Source organism: Thermobia domestica, chromosome 9 (assembly GCF_964235325.1).
Source record: "Thermobia domestica chromosome 9, izTheDome1.hap1.1, whole genome shotgun sequence".
Lineage (NCBI taxonomy): Eukaryota > Metazoa > Arthropoda > Insecta > Zygentoma > Lepismatidae > Thermobia > Thermobia domestica.
In genome coordinates this window covers 138,103,852-138,116,706 of record NC_137462.1, presented here as the reverse complement: position 1 = coordinate 138,116,706, position 12,855 = coordinate 138,103,852, and the positions used below count along the sequence as shown (strand labels likewise).

Genomic DNA, 12,855 nt, shown 5'->3' with positions numbered 1-12,855 from the left:
GATTTAGAAACCACGTCAACGATCCGAGCAAGTTCAATTTGAAATAAGCACACGATCAGAATAGCTGACCTAATTAAGACAATAACTCACAAAGCATTTGCATTCCACTTTGCATAATGTAAGTAGTAAAAGTGCTCATTTCAGTTTCATCACCCTTTAGAGGCAATCAATCTTGTAAGGTATCCCAGAATTCACTATTTCTCTTATACAATGATATACCAAAGAAGAACAGATTTCAATGTATGCTAATGAGAGACGTTTCAAAGGAAAGAGAGTAAAATAAAACGAAAGCATTCTTGGAAATCTGATCCAAAAGATTTTGCATTCACATGAAAATTTAGGTTAAAATGCATTAGATGTTCCCGTTTCCTTTTATGTTGATACAGATAGATATTCCGAACTGAATAAAGATAATGAAAAGAATAGAAAGTGTATTTCGGAATACTGCAATCTCGTAACCTTGCTGTTAGTCCTTAAATTGAGTTTGTTTGCAGAAGTTTGTCGAACCGGAGCCAGAAAACAAAGGAAATATGTATTCAAATGTGCTTGGTTGTGTTGTTTCATTTAAAAAAAAAAAAAAAAAACTCTTTTTCCCGTTAGGAATTGTATATTTCCTTTTACAATACAGTTTTAGTATAGAAATATACGCATTAAATACAGTAACTTTTATGCGTTTTTTGTGTGTGTGTGTGTGTGTGTGTGCGTGCGTGCCTAAATACCGCTCTTCATTATTAACAATATTAGTAAAGTTCAAATGTTTCCCTTTGCAAACGCAAACCTGTATTCATTACTTCAAGACACCATTCAATGCATTTTTAGAAGAAAAGATTGAAAGAGATGTACCACCCACAGTATTTAAGTAGGACAACCCAGCGAGGAATATATTCATATTGTTCAATTAGAAATGAGACTTTGCAAAACTTTTTGACTTTCACCACATTGTATTTGGCACATATTTTTTTTATTATTATTATACAGGGTAATTGAAATGACTGTATAAAAAATGTATAACACATACAACATCGAATAACACATGAAAATATTCAGAAACTGTCCAAGTTTCAGACATACTATTACAAATATTTGGTGTGGCTTCCTTTTGTCACATTAGACGCATCTACATATACAGTTGTTAGTTCGATCCAAATGCGCCATAGCACATCTCTACTAATAGTCGTAAATACAGCCGTAATACGATGTTGGAGCTCACACAGTTGATAGTGAAGACAAGGCATACTGACTTTCACATGCAACTACAGGGGGGAATAAATCACAAACCGATAAGTCGTGTTCAATTTTGTGTGCAATGTATGTACAAAACTCGCCACAATTCACTCTACAGTTCCATCAGAAACACTTGAATGTTCGGTATTTTTAATTTTACACAGGCAGCCTATGTCCTTAAACTGCCGATATCATCTCAAAATACTTTGGTGACCTGGCTGTGCAGTTGCAAACTGACTACGGAATGCACGTTAAAAGGTAACAACCGAAAATTATTTCTCATATTCCAAAACACAGAATGCTTTCTGTTGCATAGACGCCATTTTGGAAACTAGACTTGTGCTGAAAGCTATTGTCACGAGTCAAGATTCTGAATATCAGAAAATCAAAGTTTTGAATCTGTTCCTTCGTTTCATCAATTGCACAAAAGCATAGTATTACTAATAGTTTTTGACGTATTTCAATGTAAAAACCCCGATGAATCATTTACAGTCAGACTGTACTATGAAATTTGTCTTTTCATAAGAACGTGTAAATTGTCATAAGTGTCGAAAGACAACAATTTACGAGCTTGAAAAAATCTCACTGAAATAGTTTTTTTTTTTTCTGTCATTGGTGGGAAATTTGTTTCAGAAAATCTAGCAACATTGAACCAAGCGTAGCTCTTGAGGGAAATCACATCGGTAAAAATGAAATTTTGTTGCTAAAAGTTAAGGGTAGAGAGCTTACGTAATGTAAGGTATTCTGAAAGTGTGTAAAGCATTAACTTGTGGCTATAAAAATTTATAAATCTTTTTACCGATGCAAATTCCTTCAAGAGCCGACACTGCACTGAATAAATATATTTTGCAGAAGCTAACGACTTCAATTCATATCGATATTAATATATCCAAAAATATTTTTATTTTATTTTTTAAATTTATTTTATTTTATTTTATTTTATTTATTTATATATTTATTTATTTTTTGCACCTACCAATTTTTGGATCAAAATATCCATTATATTTCAATCAAAGTTTTTCTTGTAGGTCTTATATCTGGAGAACTACATATAGTGTAGCCAAACCCAAACTATCACTTAACTCAAGATGATGTGCTTATTCCGTAAAAAAATATGAAAACTCGATTTAGGGGGCGTTCAATAATTTTGTGGTCCCTGATCCAAAAACCAATTATTGGCCAAGATTGCAATCTTTTGATGTATTTTTGGATCATCCCTAGATCGCAATCTTTTGATACTTTTCTTACCATTATGTCCAAAATGTATTACACGTTGTAATTACGGTCTATTCCTTCGTTATCTCAAATTAGCTTTGAAATAAAGATATTACCTGAACTTCCAGATGGAAGATTTGGATGCTGAGGATAAGTTTTTATATATGATTTTATTTAAAAGGGAACACAGAATTTCTTTTGACGACTACTAAAAAAATAATAGTTTCAGTAAAAATCATTTCAATTGTTCTATTACCATCACTGTACACTATCATCTAAGGTCGGTTTAAGCAGTTCGTTTTATTTTCAATTTAATAATTTAATACATTAAACTTGTTAACATTTTGGAAAAGTGAAATGAGTCTGTAGTTTTACGTTCAATGCAATATTGTTATGCCCTGTAGGCTAAAGGAAATGACTGATTAATGAAAGTAAATTAATAGGAACAAGGTTGATGGAATAAGAATGCTGGAGGAACGAATAGAATCCTCAAAAACCCAGATATCATGTTGCCCACCATAAACTCATATGCCCTGGAGTAGAACTAAGGACTCTTAACATCAGAATTTAGAGAAAATAAAGTCTTAAGTTTTACGTCTTACGTTTAAGCTAGCTAGGGTAAAGGACGCGGTAATGATGAGAAATGAATGAAATGATGTAATGAAGAAAGTGAGAGGAAACGGGAGAATCCCGAAAAAACTCACGCACACGGTGTTTGTCCAACACAAAGTTCACTTGGCGCGAGTTGGGATCGAAGTAAGGACATCATGCACCAGAAGTGAACGCTCTACCACTGACCTATCGTGACCTCCAGAATTGAGAGCTCTATCATTGAATCATCTCCGTGAAAAAAATGGAGACATTTTTATATGCTGTTTTTTTTTGTAATTCCTTTTCCTCTACAATATATATTTTTTAAATCCTTTGAATTATATAATCATTTTGCATATTTTACATCTACAATCCACTTCAAAGGAAAATATGGAACTAGAAGAGCAGGTGAAATTACGTCACAAACTGCTGCGTCACAAACCCTGTAAGAGGGATGGACTACATTCTTCGTTTATTGTTCTCCTGGGGCCATATCTACTGTTCTTCTCTCTTACGAACGAATGCTTTACATGTCAACATTGATCTCATATTTTGACAAGTTGAGTTCTCTTGTAATTTTCATTTCCCTACACAATATATGTACACAATACGCATCTTTGATCATTTGTAATTATATATATATATATATATATATATATATATATATATATATATATATATATATATATATATATATATATATATATATATATATATATATTTCGTCTCTCTTTTTTCCTTTCGAAAAAAAATGGTACGGTATATTTGTCACGATATGGTTCATTTCATTTCCAGATTGTTCTTTTGTTTCCAGCAAATACGCTGTGGGCTCACAGAGATAACCAATCCTTTGTAGTTCTTTGAAATTAAGTTTTGTGATTTCGAAACATATTACAAATGCATCCAACTGTACGTCCACAATATGTAGAAGCTACTACCTATCTAACCTAAAAAAAAAGACAGAGACAGATGAGAGAGAAGTTCTTTTTCTAAAAAAAAAAAAAAATAAACAAAAAACTTGTTTGTGTTCATTGTCGCTTCTCTAGAAATATATTTTCATGATTAAATATTTATTTTACAAAAATTTTCTTCGACTTGCCTGTTCTGTAACTGTTTTAACCAAAAATTTGCAATCAACATTTCGCCTAATTCTGTTAACCCTATTTTATTTATACTTTGGACTTTTCCATTCTTTTGTATATTTATTTAGCAAATTAAAAGTAATATTGAAATTTGAACACCCTTTATATGTAATAATTGTTAGGGTAATAAAAAGAAACTTTTAAATATATCTATCTATCTATATCTATCTATCTATCTATCTATCTATCTATCTATCTATCTATCTATCTATATATATATATATATATATATATATATATATATATATATATATATATATAATATTAGGTCAGTAACATCTACTCGCTAATAATAAGTAAACTACTTCCCTGTTAATTGCTAGTATTAAACTGAGATATTTTGTTATAAGTTTGTGGTAGGAATTATGAATGGGGATATTTCCAACATTGTTTGCTAATAACTGCTTTGAGAGTTGGGTGAACTCGTAGAACAGTGTGTTTCATGTTTTTGCCACGTGACAAAATCATTATTCAAACAAGTTGTACGGTGAATTCAAACCGAAGGAGGGGGTGAAGTGTTTATATTCATAAAAAAAGAAGAAGACAAAGTTGTAGATGGTAGAACACCCACACCCAGCGACTCAGAGGAACCTGCGGATGACTCTCATTATATTAGGAACAAGCTTTCTCCTTTTATTGTGTCTATTAGCACAGTTAATGAAGCCTGCACAAGTTGACATTATAAAAGCCTGTTAGTAAATTGATTTCAGCTGGATGAAGGAGGTACTATACGATTAACTGTAAATTTATCAATGACAGCACTCTAGACTCTACAAGTTAAGGAGATGTATTCTCTTCTACGTTGCAAAGTCAAAACAAGATGTTTCCGAAATAAAAAAAGGTTTAAGATGTGTTCAATGTTCTTGAGAAATAATAACGATAATTTAATAACGATAAGATTGAGAAATAATAACGATATTTTAAAGCAATAAATACTAGCATGATATTCATGGTACTCTTTATCCTAATTCTCAATCTGTACATGGTATACATGTTGTTAATTATTTTAATTCTCAATCCACAGATGAGATACACGATATCCTTTATCCTAATTCTCAGTCTATACATATTATGCATGACACTCTTTATTCTATTTATTTCCTAATTTTGAGTCTATACTTAATATACATAGTATCCTTTATTCTAATTTTCAATGTATACATGGTATTCTTTATCTTAATTCTTAATTTATACATGGTACCCTTTATTCTAATTTTGAATTATACATGATACACTTTATCTTAATTCTCAATCTATATATAGCATACAATGATATCCTTTACCCTAATTCTCAATCAAGTTCTTCAGTACAGCATTTCAAATCTAAGTTTCTCCTATACTACTTTGAAATACAGGAGAAAATAACTTTCATAATCCTGTCAATTCTTATTGACTTACTTTGGCGTGGGAGACCCGGGTTTGATTCCCAGCGGGAGCTCATGTAGTTCGGATTCCACATTAATCAGTAGGTCCCGTGTTATATAGCCTCGCTGCTGAAAGGGATGTTAAACTCAAAATCAACTCAACGTTATTGGCTTAGTGGATTTACTTTACTAGATTACGACATTGGCCTAAATCTTGTCTCAAGACAGAATACCCAGCCAAAAGACAAACTACTAAAAGCACTGTTTTATTCATTTAGTTCGAACGTTTATTCACAGTTTATTCATTGTGCTCTCTATTTGTGCGTCAACGGCAACAAAAACATAATCCACTCTTTGAGACGGTGTGTTAATTGTGTTGTATCTTCAATATTTTCGCAAAATGGAGAAATCAATGAAATTATTCTCAGATAATATGCAGGAGTTGTAAACTAGTTAATATTACGCACCCAAGAAAGTTCTATCCGATGTTGAGCCTACAAAGAAAAAATACAATAACGTTTCTTACAACAATAACAATAATAATACTACAACTTTCAATTTCTTGAGAACATGATCCACCAAAATATAATTCTAGGTAGAAGATTGTATATCATGCATGAAAATTGGATATGTTCACTACTCTGTAAAGGAAAGTTCATATTAAAGATTTGTCAAAATAAATTACGGACGATTTTATTTCCGCAATCAGAAAACCCACTGTCATTTGTATTCATTTTTCCCATTATGCATTTCTGAATTTAAAAACTAATAATTATAATTAAATTAAAGTAACAAATATGCATTTCAGTCACGTAGGAACGTACCGAAGTAATGTTCAGCAATTCATGGGAATATTTGGAATATGTTATATTGTATGTAAAGTTCTATTTGTGTGTGTGTGTGTGTATGATGGATATAAGGACAATACACCTACTTTCGGATTCACCTTATCCTTTCTCTATTGAGCTTATATCTTGCAGGTAATTATTTACAGCTAATATAATAGTCTTAATACTAAAAATAATGAGATTTACAACATACTCCCTTTGTGTCTTATATATGAATAAAGTGAAAAGACCATAAGTACAAATATGATAAAATTTGTATGTTTCGAATTAACGAACTTCCAGTACTGGAGGTTGTCCGAAATTCATTTTAGGTTTAGTTGAGAATTGTATCGCATACGTGATTAATTATGTTACCTTAAATTTGTACCGACCTCTCTGATCAGGTATATTCGTCAAAATCCATTGAGTTTTAATTAACCAAAGTTTATTATTATTATTATTATTATTATTATTATTATTATTATTATTATTATTATTATCTCTATTATCTCTATTATCTCTATTATCCGGTATATATTAATGACCATACGTAAATCGGGTAAATAATTTCGTCATTATATTATGTAATACGAGCTAAAACCATATTCCTAAAATAATATTTGCATAATATTTCCTACAAGTTATTGTCTCCGATACTTTTTAAAAATTCTAACTGTGGGTGGGCTACTGAAATCATCCCTTTGGGATGAAATTTTTTAAAAAATCATTAATTTCCTAAATTTTGATATAGAACACTAAGTCCTATCTTTGACAAGATACAGAAGGATATTATACTTCTTGTAACTTCATAATCATTGTTTACTTACCTTAATACTGCGTATTACATTCATGGTTATTATTATGTATATAACTTTTTCATCATCTTATTTCACAATATATTTCAATAGTTATGGCTTCTTCTCTAAACGTATGTTATTTCTAAATATAGTAATAATAATCAGTCTAACCAGAGGTTTCTCTTTTCAGGTGAGTTTTCCATCTGTCCAGTATAAATGTCGACTATCTATGTAAGTTGCAAATTTTTATTTCGTGTTATTCTTAATTAATCTTAAATATTGAAAACGATGTGGTTTCTTGTACTTCTAATTTTGATCTTTACCTTTCCGAGGCTGCTGGCTGATTAGATACAACGCCATTTTGTTATATTGAAATGTTTTTTTTTTTTTTTTAAATGTACAGGCTACCCAATCGAACATAAAAATTGTGGCTTTTCTTTTCTAATGGATCTTCGTCACCGTAAACTATTTCTTTCTCTATTTATCTAAGTATAAGCTATAGACTCATAGTTAAAGTTGCCTATTCCAAGGAAATAGTCGTTGACCAGCTAAAGTCCATAAATATTTCCAGAGTCCCACGTAACTCTAATTTATCTTGGAAAATCTTTTGTTTTATTTTCCGAATTTATTTACTACTTCTAACAGCCGACGTTATTTTAGTCTTGAATCGTGCTCTATCATAGATTATATTTTGGTTTCTAATTAGTAAAGTCAGCATTACCTCTTACTTTAAGCACTTTTGTTGGTCTCAGATAATATCTGTGATGCTTCTCACAGAACGCAAACTAAAACATGAAAAATAGTTTCATTTTCACACCATATTCTAAGTATTACATTTGTATTTAGTTTATATACAACAATATGTTATGATATTATCTTGACCTACATTTTTATGTTGTCGGAATTTTAGGAATTTATTCTATTTTCATTCATGGTTTCCTTTCTTTCATTATGATCATTCTCGTCATTTTAATTAAAAATCTTTAAGTTTTACGTCCCACAGTTATGCCGGCTAGGCTAAAGGAGACGGTGATAATGAGAAATGAAGGAAATGGTGGAATTAATGAAGTGGGAGGAAATGAGAGAACTCCTGGAAACCCACGCATGTGGTATTTGTCCACCTCAAAGCTCACTTGGCGCGAGCTGGGATCGAACCAACGATCTCATGCGACGGAGGTGAACGCTTTATTACTGAGTCATCGCGGCCCATTTCGCCATTTTAATGTTATATCATTATTCCATAAATTAATTTACTTAGTTCACTTATCTTAGTTAGCAATATGTAATCGGCTTTTGTACTGTTACTGTTTTCGCAACCATATTATGAAAATAAAAAAAAAACTCGACTTAAAACTAACTTTACTCACTATAAATCATATTATATTTACAGTTACTCGCTTCGTGAAAAATAACCATATTACTTTACTCAGAAAATAACCATAAATTGTGTTTATTAAATATATGCCTAAAATCGGGCAAGTTCAATAAGTTAGAATAGCGCAATACTGAAAAGAGGGGCAGATCATTGTACCTGGTAAATGTACTAAAAATATCTGAGATTTGAAACACTGGACCAAATTCAAATCGGGTATCAAAGTTACGCAACAAATTTGTCCAAGATGTTATGCTTCATTGTTAATTGAAAAGTTATAGGTATCGTTTGCTTTTCTCCTTTTAATTCAAATAACCCCGAAACCCAAGATTTTTTTTTTTTTTTTTTTTTTTTGAATGTACCAAACAAGTAATCATCGGTAAGACGGTTTGGGTACAAAACCTCGCGGCCAGAACCTCACGGCGACAACCTCGCGGACACAAACCTCGCCTGGCGAAAACCTTGCCGCCCAAAATCTCGCAGGACAAAATCTCGCTGGGCCAAAACCTCGCCGGTCCAAAATCTCGCCAGGTCGAAACCTCGCCTTGCCGAAACCTCGCGTCCCAAAATCTCGCCTGCCAAAACTTTGCGGTCCTGATCTCTGGACACAGAATTTCGTCTGGTGTAAACTACGCGGGACGTAATCTTGTCTGGGAAGAAATGTCGTCAGTATAAAACCTCGTCACGACGATTTCTTCGATGTAGAATACTCTATATATTGCTATATTTATATATTTTGTAATAACACATAATTGCATTAAAATAATGAGAAGAAAATATTCTAACGCGTGCTTTGAAAATCTGTATATATAAAAATGAAAATTACTATGATTGTGACATCATATCTCTTGACCCACCCGACCGATCTCGATCAAATTTTCAACATAGATGACGTTCGGGCCTGGGGTGTCTTTTGTAATTTCACTTTGACGGCATAATGAAGTAGAGAGGGCGATATTTAAAAATAAATAAACCTTAATAACTCTTGAACCAAGAGACCAATCTCGATCGAATTTGCCAGACAGATCAGGTTACCGCCTGGGATGGTTTTTATCAATTTACTTTGACAGGAAGGCGGAGGGAAAGGGGGAAGCATATAGAAATACATAAAAAAATAAATTGGCTGCATTTGTGACTCAATAACTCTTGAACCACCCGACTTGTCTCGATCAAATTTTCAATATAGATGGAGTTTGAGCCTGGGGTGTTTTTTATTTCACTTTGACGGCGACCTTAGAAAATTCTAAGAAGACCGAATAATATTTATGAAAGTATGAAATAATATGTGAGTTTTTACGTCCCTTGAATATGTCCTATAGGTTAAAGGAGACGTAGATGATCAGGATGAAGGAAATGATGGACTGAAGAAAGTAGGAAAAAACGGGAATACCCCAAGAAAGCCCCCCCACACGATGCTTTGTATATTATTATTATTATTATTATTATTATTATTATTATTATTATTATTATTATTATTATTATTATTATTATTATTATTATTTGTAATATGGAATTAAATATTAAGAAACTCAGTGGGTAAATTTTAAGGAAAGATTTCATTCCGCAAATTTTTGGTCAAGCGAGATTTTGGTCCGTGAGGTTTCGGACGGCGAGGTTTTGACCAGGCGAGATTTTGGCTCATGCGGTTTTGGGAGGCGAGGTTTTGGAAACGTGAGGTTTTGGGCGGCGATGTTTCGACCGCGAGATTTTGTCCGTATCCCCCGGTAAGATATGCGAGTTATTAGCCATCTCGTTCTTAATGATTACATGTCTTCTTGTACGTACAATGTACTATGAACAATTTCTAACTTAACGACGACTAAAAGACATAATGCAGAGTGTCGATCTAAATCCAGGATCTCACCTTCAAGAACTACAGTGGGAAAGTTGGATGCGTAGGTGCTGGTCAACTAAATCAAACTGATGGTGTCATGGAAGGGACAGAAGAAGACCCGTTTTATACGACCTGAAGACAAAAACAGTAATAAGATAAGTAAAGCAGGAAGATCATGTTTACGAAACGTTGACATAAATTGTAATGAAGAAATTACGAGTTGATGTAAAAGAAAGAATGAAAAGTATCGAAAGTACGAATGAAATATGGCTTTTAATAAACAAAACAAAATAATCTTGTTATTTTTTTTAAAAAAAAGTAAAGAAACAAACTAAAACAAACCATACAAAAATAGAAACGAAAATAAATATTTTTAAAAACTCTTTCTTTCAAAAAATTAAGAAACAATCTAAAACAAATAAGAAAAAGAAAATAAATATTTTTAAAAACATGCTTTCTTTTAAAAGTTAAGAAACAAACTAAAAAATAAAAATTTTTAAAAACATGCTTTCCTTTAAAGAAAACAAACAAAATAAAATAAATCATACTGAAGAAGAAGTTCTGTCTTCTAGAATTATTTAAAAATTCTATTTGTGCATGGGTAAATCATGGATAGCACTCATATGAAACCACTTGATTTAAATGAAAACTAAATATTTTATAAATTGATTGTATATTAAAGAGCTTCCCATATTTTAGTCATGCATAAATAATTTTTAAAAGTAATATTCTTAAACACTATTGTTTTACTTTTTAATACGATCTACCTTATTTGGCTTGCTTTTTTTAAAAAAAAGAAGAAGAAAAAGAAAACGTCTTTCTTAAAATCATTTTCTTCGTACTGTTCGCAACACCACAATTCAGTTAGATTTGGGACGATGCTACCTGTGTATTAACAATAATAATTTTAGGATTGTGATGGTCTTTGAGCAAAATTTTGATGAAAAATATTGTACGTATCAGTTTCAAATTTTCGAAATTCAAAACTTCCTGGCATAAGAAACTTGAGAACTAAAGTGACACAATATTTGTGTTAACGGCCTTACAAACATTTCTTCACTCACATGAAACATGCACGTATTAATGCATAAATGCATATATTAGAGGCGAATGAACTGAAGCACAAAAATTCCTTTTCTCTCTCCCCCTTTTTTTATATCACTAAATTTGCTTCTATCTTTTAAGATAAAGAATGGGCAGGGAAAAATGTATTTAAGTCCTTTGGGAACTGAAAGAGCGTGAAAGTCAGAGAAGCGGGGATTTTTTTTCATGGCGGAAAGCACATTCTGTTCTTGTCTCTAAGGAAATTTTATTTAGCAGAAGTAAAAAGCAATTCCCGGCTGGCTTTATGAGCTCAAAATAAATAGGGAAGACGTACGTAAAAATCCTGTGAGAAGGAAGAGTAAAAAAACAACAGCAACGGGCTACGGGCATGTGAAAATGTTCCCTTGGGAATGATGAGGGTTTATAAATGACCAGGATGAGTCCTTGTGTGTGTGTATCTATGTGCGAGTGTATACACCTGCGAAACAGAGATGTCGATGAAACGAGGCGTACAGTCTTTTACATGACAGATATATCCAAGTAAGAACGAAAATGACTTAAATATTATCTCCCAAGGGAAAGTACGCAAGTGTAAAAAGGATATTCTTTAATACATTGAGATTTTATCGTTAAGTGATAGTAAATTAGTATTAATTTTCCTAGTTATCTTCGTAGATGTGACAACTCGCATACAGTTACGCAGCTTATAGATCCATATACTACCACGTGTAAACATTGATTCTATTATTATTGTTAAGAATTACTAGTTCCAGTGTTATAATCCATCGATACAAACACATATGAGAGTGTCATATCTCTCAGTATACTTCATTATGCTGTAGTATTTACATGCATCCAGTAAAACACCTACAATATAACATATATATATATAATTCGTTTCATAATCCCATGGCTATGTCATTTATTTATTTAAGCCTCTCAGCACATATGGCTCTACTAACATTACTTCTAAATAGCATTTCTATAGATACAAAATTCGGTGTATTTTAGAACACCTTGTGTGCAATATACAGGAAATGAAGTATACCGAAATGCAAATGTACTGTACAATTGTATTTAGTTACATGTAATGAATAAGTGTAATGAAGTACTCTATAATAACTTTTTCTAGTATCAGTCAACACATCAGGTATTGTACACATAATATTCGAACAGAAACAGTCAGAAGAAGCATTTCAAGTAATTTCCATTGTTTAATAGTAAATATATTTTTATTCTGATCCAGCAAATTCACTATAATTATCCTGTGTAATTTAATGCAATTCACGAGTGTGATGTTCATTTTCAGTTTTGATCAATTAGATGATAGGCCCTATATTCGATCATGTTACGCAGTATTGCCCACAAGACGATACGAGACAGGAGATTTTGACGATATGAACGAGACGAGACAGAGTTCTTAAAATATAAACATATATACAGTT

At 31.9% G+C, this 12,855-nt stretch overlaps 1 protein-coding gene across 1 annotated transcript in view; it reads left to right on the top strand.

The window, feature by feature from the left end:
- Positions 1-12,855, top strand: part of rsh (Rap GTPase activating protein radish) — a 1,018,586-nt gene that overhangs the window by 428,205 nt on the left and 577,526 nt on the right. The window lies entirely within an intron of this gene.